The 12,518-nt window shown below is 37.6% G+C and overlaps 1 non-coding gene across 1 annotated transcript; it reads left to right on the top strand.

Moving 5' to 3' along the window:
• The first annotated feature begins 10,407 nt into the window (after positions 1–10,407).
• Positions 10,408–10,510, top strand: LOC130456628 (U6 spliceosomal RNA). The gene has a single exon (XR_008915697.1). It is a non-coding gene; the product is annotated as a U6 spliceosomal RNA (small nuclear RNA).
• The last annotated feature ends 2,008 nt before the right edge of the window (positions 10,511–12,518 follow it).

Below are 12,518 nucleotides of genomic sequence, written 5' to 3'. Positions count from 1 at the left end.
GGAGCGACAAGACGATCAGCCAATCCTTGCCCAAAGCAAGACACTCTCACCAACCATCTTAGATAAGAGGCGGGGATAGGCAAATAAGCCCTGCCGGCCCCCAGTGCGCAACAGCAAGCGCTGCAGGCCAGTAAAGGGCCCAGGGGTGAGTGAGCCGGACTGAGTGCTTCCCAACTAGCGCATCCATCCAGCCATCGCTTGGTACACCTTGGGGGCTGGCCTGGCTCCGCCAAGCTTCCTCCCCTCAAAACATCCCTGCACTTATTCCTAAATCCCCCGGAAGAGCCTGCGCCCCTTACACCTCCTGACCTGGCTTTGATTTGAATCAAATCGATTTTCTTCCCTACTTAGAATCAACTAAAATCATAGCATGATAGAGCTGTGTAAGTAAGGTCTCCTTGGGGACCTTAGAGTACAAAATGTCAAAACTGGAAAGCACTTTAGAAATTATTTAGACTAGGGTGGTGTTGGGGTTTGGGGGAGACTTGTCCAAGGTCACACGGAAGGTTCATGACATGATTAGAACTCCAGTTGGTCTGAGCTCCAACTAGACTATAGAGTTCTTTCCTTTGAAGAGCAGTGTGGTGCAGATTAGAGTGCTAGACTTGGAGTCAGGTGAGAGCTGGATTTGAATTCTGCTTGAGACATCTTAACTATGTGACTAAGGGTAAGTCACTACTTCTCTGAGCTTCAATTTCCTCATCTATAACAGGTAGATAAAAATATGACTAGAACCTCTTAGGGTTGTCCAAAAAATGGAGTGAGATAATGTGTGTGGAGGTGGAGGGAAAGGGGACTGTAAGCCTTAAAGCACTGTACTGTAAATGTAAACCAAAAGTACTGTAAATGTAAACCATCATCATTATTATTACACCATACTGCTTTGCTCTTTCCTAGAAAAAAAATCTTCACAATTCAGAGTTAAATCATGGATTCTGAATTGTGTAGTTAGTTGGAAGGGACCTTTAAAAACTGAACTCAAACAAAACTTTCTCCTCCCCTCTATTTCTCTATTTCAATTGATGGCATCACCATCACCCAGACCTATAACCTTAAAGTCATATTTGATTCTTTTTTCTTCTTCACCATCATTTGCCAAATCCTGCTTATTCTACCTCCCATATCTCTTGTGTTCATCTCCTCCTTTCCCCTTATACAACCACATCCTTGTTTAGGTTATCATAACCTTTTATCTGGACTATTATAATAGCTTCTGAACCTCCAGGATCTCCCTTCTCCAATCCTCCTTTTAAAAAATTACCCATATTCTATTGAAACAAGGCAAAATCTGACAATAAAAAGAATGTTTATGGGAAAAGATGTCAAAATTCTTATTACTGAGGATCAAAGATCTTTACAGTGAGTATCCCCCCCAAAAAAAAAAGTTTTAATCGAGACAGCAATTAATATTTCTGACTTAATACCCACTACCTCCAAATGTGGTAAAACCACAAATGCCAAATTTAAAAAAATTTTCGGGAGACAATGAATCACTTTTATTTAAGCTTAAGGCCTGGTGATCAAGATAATGAATCAAAGCAGTGATTTGATAGGGAATTATGCCAGCCATGTTTTAGGATCTCCTATCCACAAGTTTTCCTACATCAGTCTTTGCAGGAATTATCAAAAAGTAAGAAACACTGAACTCCACCAAATTAAAATTAAGATTTTGTCTCCAAAAGTTGAATTCTGGTCTTGCTCTTAAGTCATAGCAGAAGGAATTCATGCCAATGCAGTGTTTTTCAAGTTTGATTTTTCTATTTTCAAGAGACATGTCCAATAATTTCAACTTTTACAATCCATTCTTCACACAGTTACCTAACTAATCTGCCTGAATCATGAATTGGGCCAATTCTGTTCCTGCTTTAAAATGTTCAGTGACTCTCTTTGACTTTGAAAGCCCTCTACAATCTGGCTGAAACTTGCCTTTCCAGACTTTGTTTCATTATACTTACTTTCACATACTCTATTTTCCAGCCACAGTTCATTTCTTCCTGTTCTTAGATCTTGTCCAGTCCTCTCTTACCTCCATGTATTTTATAAAATATCCCCTCTGACTGAAATAGACCTCCTCTATGGCTACTGTTGAAATTTTCCTCTTCATTGAAAATCAGTTTCTCCACAAAGTATTCCCTAATCCCTACCCTCAGCTAAAAGTGATTTCTCTTCCCCTGAAATTTTCCCAGAAAACTTCATCTGGTTTGTTCCTTGTTTCATATTCACTTCTCTACATGGCATCTCCCATTCTTTAACAAAAAAAAATTAGAAATGTCTTAAAAGAATATATGGTCATTTATTCCATCTATATATATCAAGAGCCTAGTACAGTGCCATCTATACAGTAGGCACTTTAAAATGTTCAATGAGTGTTGAATCAATCAATCAAGTCAAGACCATTAATTTTATAGATGAGAAAAGAAAGACCCAGAGAGATAAAATAACTTGACTACAGTCACATTGCTAATGACAGCCACTATTAGTCTCCTGATTACCAATCTTTTACTGTTTCACTACACTAGGTGCTCTTAGCTAATTTTTAGAAGGTATACATTGAAAGCTACATTTTAAGGCAGACGTTTATTTTTATGTAAGGAATTTGGACATAAATTGTCTAACCTCTGAAAATTGATGGGGGTAGCCCAGGTCTTGCACACAGCAGGTATATGTGCATCTGCATAATAAGTATTTGCTAAATTATTTTTATTTGAAAATCATAAAATTCACTAAAAGTAAATTAACTCCAAGTCAAAATGTTAAAATGAGTACATGGATATTTTAGGGATGTTTTTATTACAGTGAATTAGAAAATCAATTCTCCTACATTTAACAACATTTAGATTATTTTATCTAAGACAAGCTTATTTACTTCTTGTATTTCTCTTCAATAACATACTTATAATTTTATCTCTCCTCACCACTAAAATGAAAGTTGTTATACAAGGTTTTGTACTTCACTTTATCTCCCAAAGTGGGTGTTACAGTGTTTTGCAGAATATAAGCCCTTTGAGGGAAGAGAATATATTGCTGCACTCAAAGCAACAACTTTAGCATCTGGCACATAATAAATACTTAAATGCTTGTCAATGGATTTTTATTATATGTGCGTCAGTAAATGTTTGATGAATGAATATCATTCAGTAGTAAATCCAGATGCTTGCAAAGTCTGTCAATTAAGTAGTATGACACTTATTATAGTTTGTCTGATGATAAAATCCTAACTTCAATAGATGAATACTGATCTCAGTACTGAAATGGGATTTTTTTTTGTTTTTTTCTTGGATTGGCATGACCAAAGAATTATCACATATTGATGAGCTTCTCTCTGTTCAGGTAGAGTAATCCTGAGAAAACTAGCCCAGTCTGCTACCAATACTGAATTTAAAGCATGGTCTTTAAGAACTCAGTCACCTCTATAACATGAAGAGACATCAGAATAGCATTTTATGGAAAAGCATTGTGATTATTGGCAAGAAAATGATCTGAAGATAATCTGTGACCTAGTGGATTAAAAGTTTTAGGTTACATGAATCTATGTTCTCAAGCATTATACAACTATGAGTGTCATTTGTATTCTATAATATATTTAAGCTTTATAGATTTCTAGAATGTTAAGGTTGAAAAGTGTTAGCATGGTTCTTAGAGACAAAAGCACCATGGATAGCACTTATGCTGTAGTTGCCTGATTCAGCACTGGAGTGGTGGATAGCAGCAGAATAAGACTGTAATGCACAGCCTATAATGCCCACAGGATAACATTACTAGAAATGTCTAAAAATAAGCATAACGTTGTATATTTAAAACAATATGGGTTTCAGGATACAAAATAAACTCACATAAATCATCAGCTTTTCTATATATTTTCAACAAAACCCAGCAGCAAGAATTAGAAAGAGAAACTCCATTTAAAATCACTCTTACAATATAAAATATTTGGGAATCTATCTGCCAAGACAAACTCAGGGATTATATGAACACAATTACAAAATACTTTCCACACAAATAAAACTAGATCTAAACAACTGGAAAAAATTAATTGCTCATTGGGTAGGATGAGCTAATATAATAAAAATGACAATCCTACCTAAATTAATTTACCAAAAAACTTTTTTATAGAATTAGAAAGAATTATAACAAAGTTTATCTGGAAGAACAAAAGATCAAGAATATCACGGGAGATAGTGAAAAAAATGTGAAAGATGGTAGCCTAGCAGTACCAGATCTTAAAGTGTACTCTAAAGCAGTGATCATCAAACCAATCTGGTACTGGCTAAGAGACAGAAGATTGGATCAATGGAATAGAATTGGAGTAAATGACATCAGCAACTTAGTGTTCAATAAACCCAAAGATCCCAGCTTTTGAAACAAGAACCCACTATTTGACAAAAACTGATGGAAAATTGGAAAACAGTATGGGAAAAAGCAGGTACAGATCAACATCTCACACCCTATATCAAGATAAATCAAAGTGGATAAATGACTTAAATATAAATGGAGAAATTATAAGTAAATTAGGGGAACATAGAATAGGGCACCTGCCAGACCTATGAGAAAGGGAAGAATCAAAGACCAAATGAAAGATAGAGATTGTTACAAGATGTAAAATGAATAATTTTGATTATATTAAATTTTAAAAGTTTTTATACAAGCAAAACCAATGCAAACAAAAGTAGAAGGGAAGCAACAGACTGGGAAAAAAATCTTTATAACAAAATTCTCTGACAAAGGTCTAAATTCTCAACTATACAAAGAACTAAGTCAAACTTATGAGAAATCAAATCATTCCCCAATTGACACATGGTCATATGGAATATGAATGATCAAGAGAGACATGAATAGATAGTTTTCAGATGAAGAAATCTAAACTATCAATAAGCATATGAAAATGTTCTAAATCCCTCCTGATTAGAGAAATGCAGATCAAAACAACTCTGAGGTAGCACCTTACATATAGCAGAATGACCAATATGACAGTGAAGGAAAATAATAAATATTGGAGGGGATGTGGCAAAGTTGGGGCACTAATGCACTGCTGCTGGTGGAGTTGTGAATTTATCTGACCATTCTGGAGGGCAATTTGGAATCATACCCAAAAGGCTTTAATACAATGCATACCCTTTGATCCAGCAATACCACTACTGGGTTTATATCCCAAAGAGATTTTTTTTAAGTGAGCAAGGTCCTGTTTGTACAAAAATACAGCTGTGCTTTTCATGGTAGCAAAAAATTGAAAAATGAGGAAATGTCTCTTGATTGGGGAATGGCTGAACAAATTGTGTTATATGGTGGTGATGGAATACTATTGTGCTATAAGGAATGATGAATTGATGGATTTCTACAACTGGAAAGACCTACATGAACACAGTGAAATAAGCAGAACCAAGAAAACATTATACACAGAAACATTGTGGGACAATCAAAGGTAAATTCCTTTGCTACTAATAGCAATGCAATGATCCAGGACGATTCTGTGGGACTTATGAGAACACTATCCACATCTAGAGAAAGAACTATAGGAGTAGAAATACAGAAGAAAACATTTGATTTATTACTTGTTTATATGGGAATGTGATTTGGAGTTTTGGTTTTTAAAAATTGCTCTTTTACAAGTGACTAATATGGAAATGGGTTTGAGTGATAATATGTATGTATAACCTGATGGAGTTGCTTGTCAACTCTGGGAGTGGGGAGGGATGAGGGGAGGGAGAAAACATAAATCATGTAACCATGGAGAAATTTTTTAAAAATAAATAAACAATTTAATGTAAAAAAATTATATGGGGCCTTAGAAATAAATCATTGAGTCCCACTTCATTTCACATACTATGAAACTAAGACCAGAGAGATTAAGTGATTTGTCAAAGGACACAAGATAGTAAGTCACAGAGTTAGGATGAGAATTCATTGCTTACTTAGAATTCTTTCCCCTCCATCCTGGAGTAAGTATGCTGATAGATTTAATTAGTCTGACCAACTTATTTGCCTTTTGGTAATTTAGGTTTAGATGCTAACTGAAGCCAGGTGAAAGTCTAGAAGACAATACTGCACCGTCTGGGCCTTCTGAAGTGAAGTACTGTATTTCTGATATGACTGTGTACTTATGCCTCTTCCCCAATGAGCTTACTCACAGGAGGACAGCCAGAGGATTGTATATGCCTGTATGCCTGTCCAGGGTGCCTGCTGTACAGTCCCTACATGGCAAAAAGTAAGTGCTTCAGCAATGATTGAGTATTTAGTAAGGGCTTTCTTTCAAAGGCAACTTTAACTACATTTATTATTTTTTTATGATATGGCATGACAGAAGGGAAAAGGGAAGAGACCTTAACAGTGAAATCTCAACAGGAAAACCAGCAGAGTAGACTGAAGTAAGCAAAAAAAATAAAATTTAAAACTTCCTAATGCAATAAAAAAATATGCTAGAGTAAAAAAAGTGAGAGTAGAAATTTCTAAGGGAATAAAATAACTCATTTATAACTACAATTAGAATCCTGGAAAAAAAAATGAAATAGCCACAAGAATCCCCAGAAAAGAGAGAAAGCCAAATGGAAAAACTGAAAGAAGAGAAAAGAAGTTATTTTAGAGCTCCTAATTATGTGTGTGTGCGTGCATATTAACCATGGTCATTTTCTACTGGTTTTGTCACAAATTCCTCTTTACTGGTTATCTCTAAGAACCTTTGGTTCTTATTAGTTCACAACTTTCTCCTCTTCTAATGTATGGACACTGACCACTGAGTATCCCATGTGGGTAGTTTGACATTGCTTTATAACTCCCAGTGGTCTGCTCTGTTGCTGGGAGCCATCAAAGACCATACTGTTTAACATGGTACATGTGGAAACCAGGGACTGCAAAGAAGCCTCCAGGAAGGATAGAAACACCCACTGAAACCCCATTAAGTGACTTTCCTTACTTAGTCCCAGGAAAAATAGATGAGAGCAACATGCTTGCAGGGTTAATACAGATATCCCACTCTGTCCCCCCAGGATAATAATAGGAGAGCCCACTTAGAAAATTAAACCTAAGGATTCTTATATACCCACTTGGATAGGACCCTCTTTTCTAAGCATAAAAACTTCTGGAAAATCTATGCTCTGAATTCCCAAACCTATATCTTGGTCATGTTGATTCTCCCCACTGATCTTGCCCTTAGCAACAGTGTTTCGTTGACTATCTTCCTAAGCTTCCTATCTGTTGTTAGGATCTATGGAAACATGTATGTTGAGAATGAAACGGTGTGCCAAGTAGATGCGTGATCATGAGGGTATAAAATAAAACCAGGCCTCAGACAAGGTGGAGCAGTTTATCCTGTGAAACCTGTGCTGTGGGTTGAATGCGGAAGCTATGTCCCATCCATCATTTCGCCAACACAGTCCCACCTATAAGACCCCATCCCCTGTGGGAGACTGGCCCACCCCACAGCACTCTGTGTTGATGCTATTTATTTTATCTCTTGTGAATAAAGTCTTTCTTGTTTTGTTTTTTTTAAATAGGGGCAGCTGGGTAGCTCTGTGGATTGAGAGCCAGGTCTAGAGACAGGAGGTCTTGGGTTCAAATCTAGTCTCAGACACTTCCTAGCTGTATGACCTTGGGCAAGTCACTTAACCCACATTGTCTAGTCCTCACTACTCTTCTGCCTTGAAACCAATATACAATATTGATTCTAAGATGGAGGTAATAAGGGTTATAAATTTAAAAAATATTTTATTAACAATCCCATTTTATTAGCAGTTAGTTCAAGATTATACATTAATTATGATGGTTCTCTTTTCCAATGAAACCAAAAGACTGGTGTAAGAGCACTAGGAAACAGGAGATGGGCTAAACTTTATCTCACTCCCCACCTCATCCCCTTTTCTTCTAAGAAAGGAAGAGATACTTCTCTTTCCCCCAATACAATTCTTCCCATCCCCCCCCATTCCAACATGGGCTGCTCCCTAGGAAGAGACATGGATTCTATTTGAAAATTGGCAAAAGGGGAGAGGGGGTCTTGAAGATAATAAAAGCAAAGAATTATATAAACTTTTCCTTCCCTTTTTAAAATTTTCTATGTAACCTCCCCCACTACCCCATCTCCACTAGACTCTTCTAGGATATATTTGGGGGTCACCAAACTAGAGCCAAAGAGAGAAAGGAAGATGGGGTAGGAAAGTTTTCTAGGGAGAAAATATAGCTAGTTTCACTCAGACTATTAAGAGTCAATTGCCTGAGATCCCACTCCCTAGTTTCCCTTTCCAAGGCCCAAAGGAACAGAACATATAGGAACATACTGGATGCCCATTTGGATCAAAAGACAGAACCAGAAACCATAAATGGAAAGAGGCAATAGGGCAAATTTAGACTTGATTTCAGGCAAAATATCCAAATGATTTGTGACAAGATCTAGGACTGTGATTCTATTAATATATAGAACTCTCAGGGGAAGAAACTACCCCTACCAAAGTAGACTGGCATTTTCACTAAAGCTTACCTTTTTTGTGTCATAATATAGCCTTTTCTTGCTTTATCAGTCTTCTTATGCCTTATATTTCCCCCATGAACTCTGCAATCCAGTGACACTAGCTTCCTTCCTGATCCTAGAACAAGAAACTCTATCTTACAACTCAGTATTTTCACTGACTGGCCTTAATGTCTGGAATACTCTCACTCATCATCTCCACCTACTGGCTTATGTAGTTTCCTTCAGCTCAGAACTAAAACGTCACCATCTACAGCAGTGGTTCTCAACCTTTCTAATGCCGTAACCCTGCAATACAGTTCCTCATGTTGCGGTGACCCTAAACCAAAAAATTATTTTGGTGGCTACTTCAAAACTGTAATTTTGCTACAGTCATGATTCAGAATGTAAATACCTGATATGCATTATGTATTCTCATTGCTACAAATCAAACATAATTTAAACATAGTGATTAATCACAAAACAATATTTAATTATATTTTGAGAAATATTAATCCAGCAGGAGGCAGCCTGAGCACTGGGGCGGGAGGTAAGTCCTGCCTGGGGAGGGGGTCCGCAGATGCTGCCTTCTTCTTCCTGTCATCTCCCTCCGGTTCGAGCTGAGGCTTCACTTTGCTGGGGTTACTCGGCTCCATTATCTGCTCAAGGAGTTATCCGCTCCAGGACTCGTTTTTAACCCCTCCAGAACCAGTGCCCTGGTGCTCTCTCTGGGTCTCTGTTTGAGTCCAGTCTCCAGGCAACAGGGTAAATCCATTGCCCCTCATAGGGGGAGGGCTGCTGATAAGTAACTAATATTAGTACAATGTGCGGGCAGCAGGGTCCCCGTTCTTTCCAAGATCTTGCTGTAAAGTAGCCCAATTTCTCAGCGGCTAAAGCCATTGGAAATATGTATTTTCCAATGGCTTTAGGCAACCCCTATGTTTTGGTCGTTAGACCCCCACCAGAGTCACGACCCACAGGTTGAAAACTGCTGATCTACATGAAGCCTTTCCCAATCCCTCTTTAATTCTAGTGCCTTCCTTCTGTTGATCATTTCCAACTTAATCTGTTGTTTATATGTTGTCTCTCCCTTGACACTATGAGTTCATTGAGAGTAGGGATAGTCATTTGCCTTCCTTTGCCTCTCCAGTGCTTAACAGTACCTGGTACCCAAGCACTCAGTAAATTTATTCACTGTCTGATAGGATAACTACTAACTGACTATTTTGGAAGTCTCTGAAGCCAATTAATCCCTTCTCAGAATAATGTTAAAATATATGAGATTTTCAATTATATTGAAATTCAGTTATCAAAATATTTTACATGCATGAAACCCAGTTTAAGAAACTCTTTCTTAGAAAATTACTTAGACAGAAATAATTTGCCAGGTTTATATGACCAATATGAGTCAGTGGCAGAACTTGAACTCTTTTATTCCTGGTTTCTAGGCTGGTTCCCTATCCACCATGAAATATTACCTCTCTAATAATTTTTGAACAGTTCAAAAGAAGAATGAGTTGCCTAGAAAGATCCATTCCCTCTCCTTTGAGGTCTGCAAGCAAAAGCTGGAAACCACTTGTCCAGAATGTATAGTGGGGATACCTTTAGTATAGGAGTTGTGCTAGCTATCCTTTCAGGTCCCATCCAAACCTCAAACCCTGTGATTCTGAGAAGGAACTAAAAAATACAATGATTCAACAAGAGTTATTAAAAAAAATATGAAAAATATAAAAAGACAACTAAATGGTAAGAACATATGAAATCTCTTTTAAGATATCTCAAAAAGAAGATGAAGATTCTGAAAGAGTAGAATTTCTTTCCAAAAGAAAAAGAAATCACAGACAACCTAATTCCAAAAACGGTAGCCCAAAGGGCATCAATAATTCCTGACTCCATGCATTCTTTCTTATCTTTAGTCTTTATGGAAATGGCCTGTATGTAAAAAGCTGATATCTTTAATAAAAGTGTGACGATACTTGCTTTGGCAGCACATATACTAAAATTGGAAAGCTACAGGCAAAATTAGTATGGCCCTGGCACAAAGACGACATGCAAATTTATGAAACATTCCATATTTTTGGTAGGCCTCCAACTCTGTCACTCTGAATATGCAAAGCCTTCCACCTAATTGACAGTGGCTGGCAATAGCAACTTTCTACTAGAGCTCTACCCAGGGACATACTTGCAGTTGTGTTGCCTAGACCCAAACTAAGATTCAGAGCCTGGAATATCCATGAGGGCAACAACCAGATCATTCTCTAGAATAGAAAAATTAGGGCCTATTGGTAGTTTTCAGCTCTCTGACTTGAAGTGCTCCTATAACCCTTGAAGAAAACAGCACTCCATTCCCAGAGAACACAAAAACAGGGTCCCTGATAATGCAGACCAGTTAACACAGACCCAGATAATACCATACAAGGCCATGATATTCCTTCCATAAGTTAACAAAGCCTGCCTCTCACACAAAGGTCAAATTAAGGATGTAACACTAGAAATATGCATTAACAACAACAAAAAAAGACCCTACACAAATAAACACATATGATGCCAGGGATTTCCAAGACACAAACCCAGACAAGCAGAATAGTTGCAGAACACCCTACAAGCATAATGAAAAATATGGCTTGGCCACAAAGTCAATTAGAATTCCTAGAAGAAATGAAACAAAAGTATTATAAATAATATGAAAAAATTAAAATGTAGAGAATAGAATTGGAAAGTAAATGGAAGCTTTAAAAGAAGGACTTAGAAGGAGAATAAAGCTTAGCAGAGGAGGTATAAAATCTTTCCCTAAAAACAGTCTCTTTATGAAGGGGTAGAGCCAAGATGGCAGAGTAAAGGTAAACCAGCTGAACTTTCTCAACATTCCCCTCCAAACAACTTTAAAATAATGCCTCAAATCACATTTTGGAGCAGCAGAGTCAGCAAAAGGTTAAAGTGAGACATTTTTCTGGCCTAAAAAAACTTAGGAGGTCAACAGGAGGAGTTTATGACACCAGAGTGGAAGCCTGTTTGGATCCTACACACCAAGTGGCAGCAATAGCAACTGCAACAGCAGCTTTGGGAGCTCTCAGCCCAGGGACAAGGGGGTCAAACAATAGGTCAGAAAGAGATCACATGAAACCTTATGCTGGTACTGGGTATAGCTGGCACTAATTGGCAACCCTGTTGCACACATGCAGTTCTGGGTCCCAGTTGTCCCAGTTCCAGGGTGGAGAGGAATCCTAGGGATTAGTCACAAGGGAAAAGAGGGCCCTGGTTATAGTTTTAAGGCAAAAAGAACACTAGCACTTATGGATACAGGGGACTAGAAACCCTTCCTAGGTAAAGACCAGAATGCAAACCAGGAGAGCAGTGACCCCTATTTCTCCCAGGATCACATCACCTTTGAAGCACTAAAAAAAAAAAACATGCAGACCTCCAAAACTAGCTCTGAAAGCAATAGCACAAAAATGCCTTAAACTTGAGAAAGTACCTTTCCTTACTCTCCAGGTGAGAAAAACCCAACTTAACATAAAGTTCAAGAAATAGACTGGGAAAATGAGCCAATAACAAAAAAAAGAATTTGACTAAAAAAGGTTACTGAAATGATAGGGAAGCTCAAGACATAAACTTAGAAGAAGACAATAATGTAAAAACAGCTACAAAAATAGTCTCAAAGAAAAATGTTAATTGTACACAAATCCAACAAGAATGCCTGGAAGAGTTAAATAAAAAGATAATGGTGGTAGAGGAAAAAATGGGGAAAGAAAGGAGAGCAAGAAAATTATGAAAAGAGAATTAGCAACTTGGTAAAAGAGACACACACAAAAATAACAATGAAAATAACTCCTTTAAAATTGGCCTAATTGGGGTGAGAGGGGACAGCTAGGTGGTTCAGTGTAATGATAGCCAGGCCCAGAGATAGGAGATCGTGGGTTCAAATCTGGCATCACACACTTCCTAGCTGTATGACCCTGGGCAAATCATTTAACTTCCATTGCCTGGTCCTTACCACTCTTCTGCCTATTGTTTCTAAAATGGAAGGTAAGGTTTTGTTTTTTTTAATTGGCCTAATGATGAAGAAGAAACAAAAATGTCACTGAAG

Source organism: Monodelphis domestica, chromosome 1 (assembly GCF_027887165.1).
Source record: "Monodelphis domestica isolate mMonDom1 chromosome 1, mMonDom1.pri, whole genome shotgun sequence".
Classification (NCBI taxonomy): domain Eukaryota; kingdom Metazoa; phylum Chordata; class Mammalia; order Didelphimorphia; family Didelphidae; genus Monodelphis; species Monodelphis domestica.
Note: the sequence above shows the minus strand (reverse complement) of the source record. Positions and strands in the feature narration are given on the sequence as shown.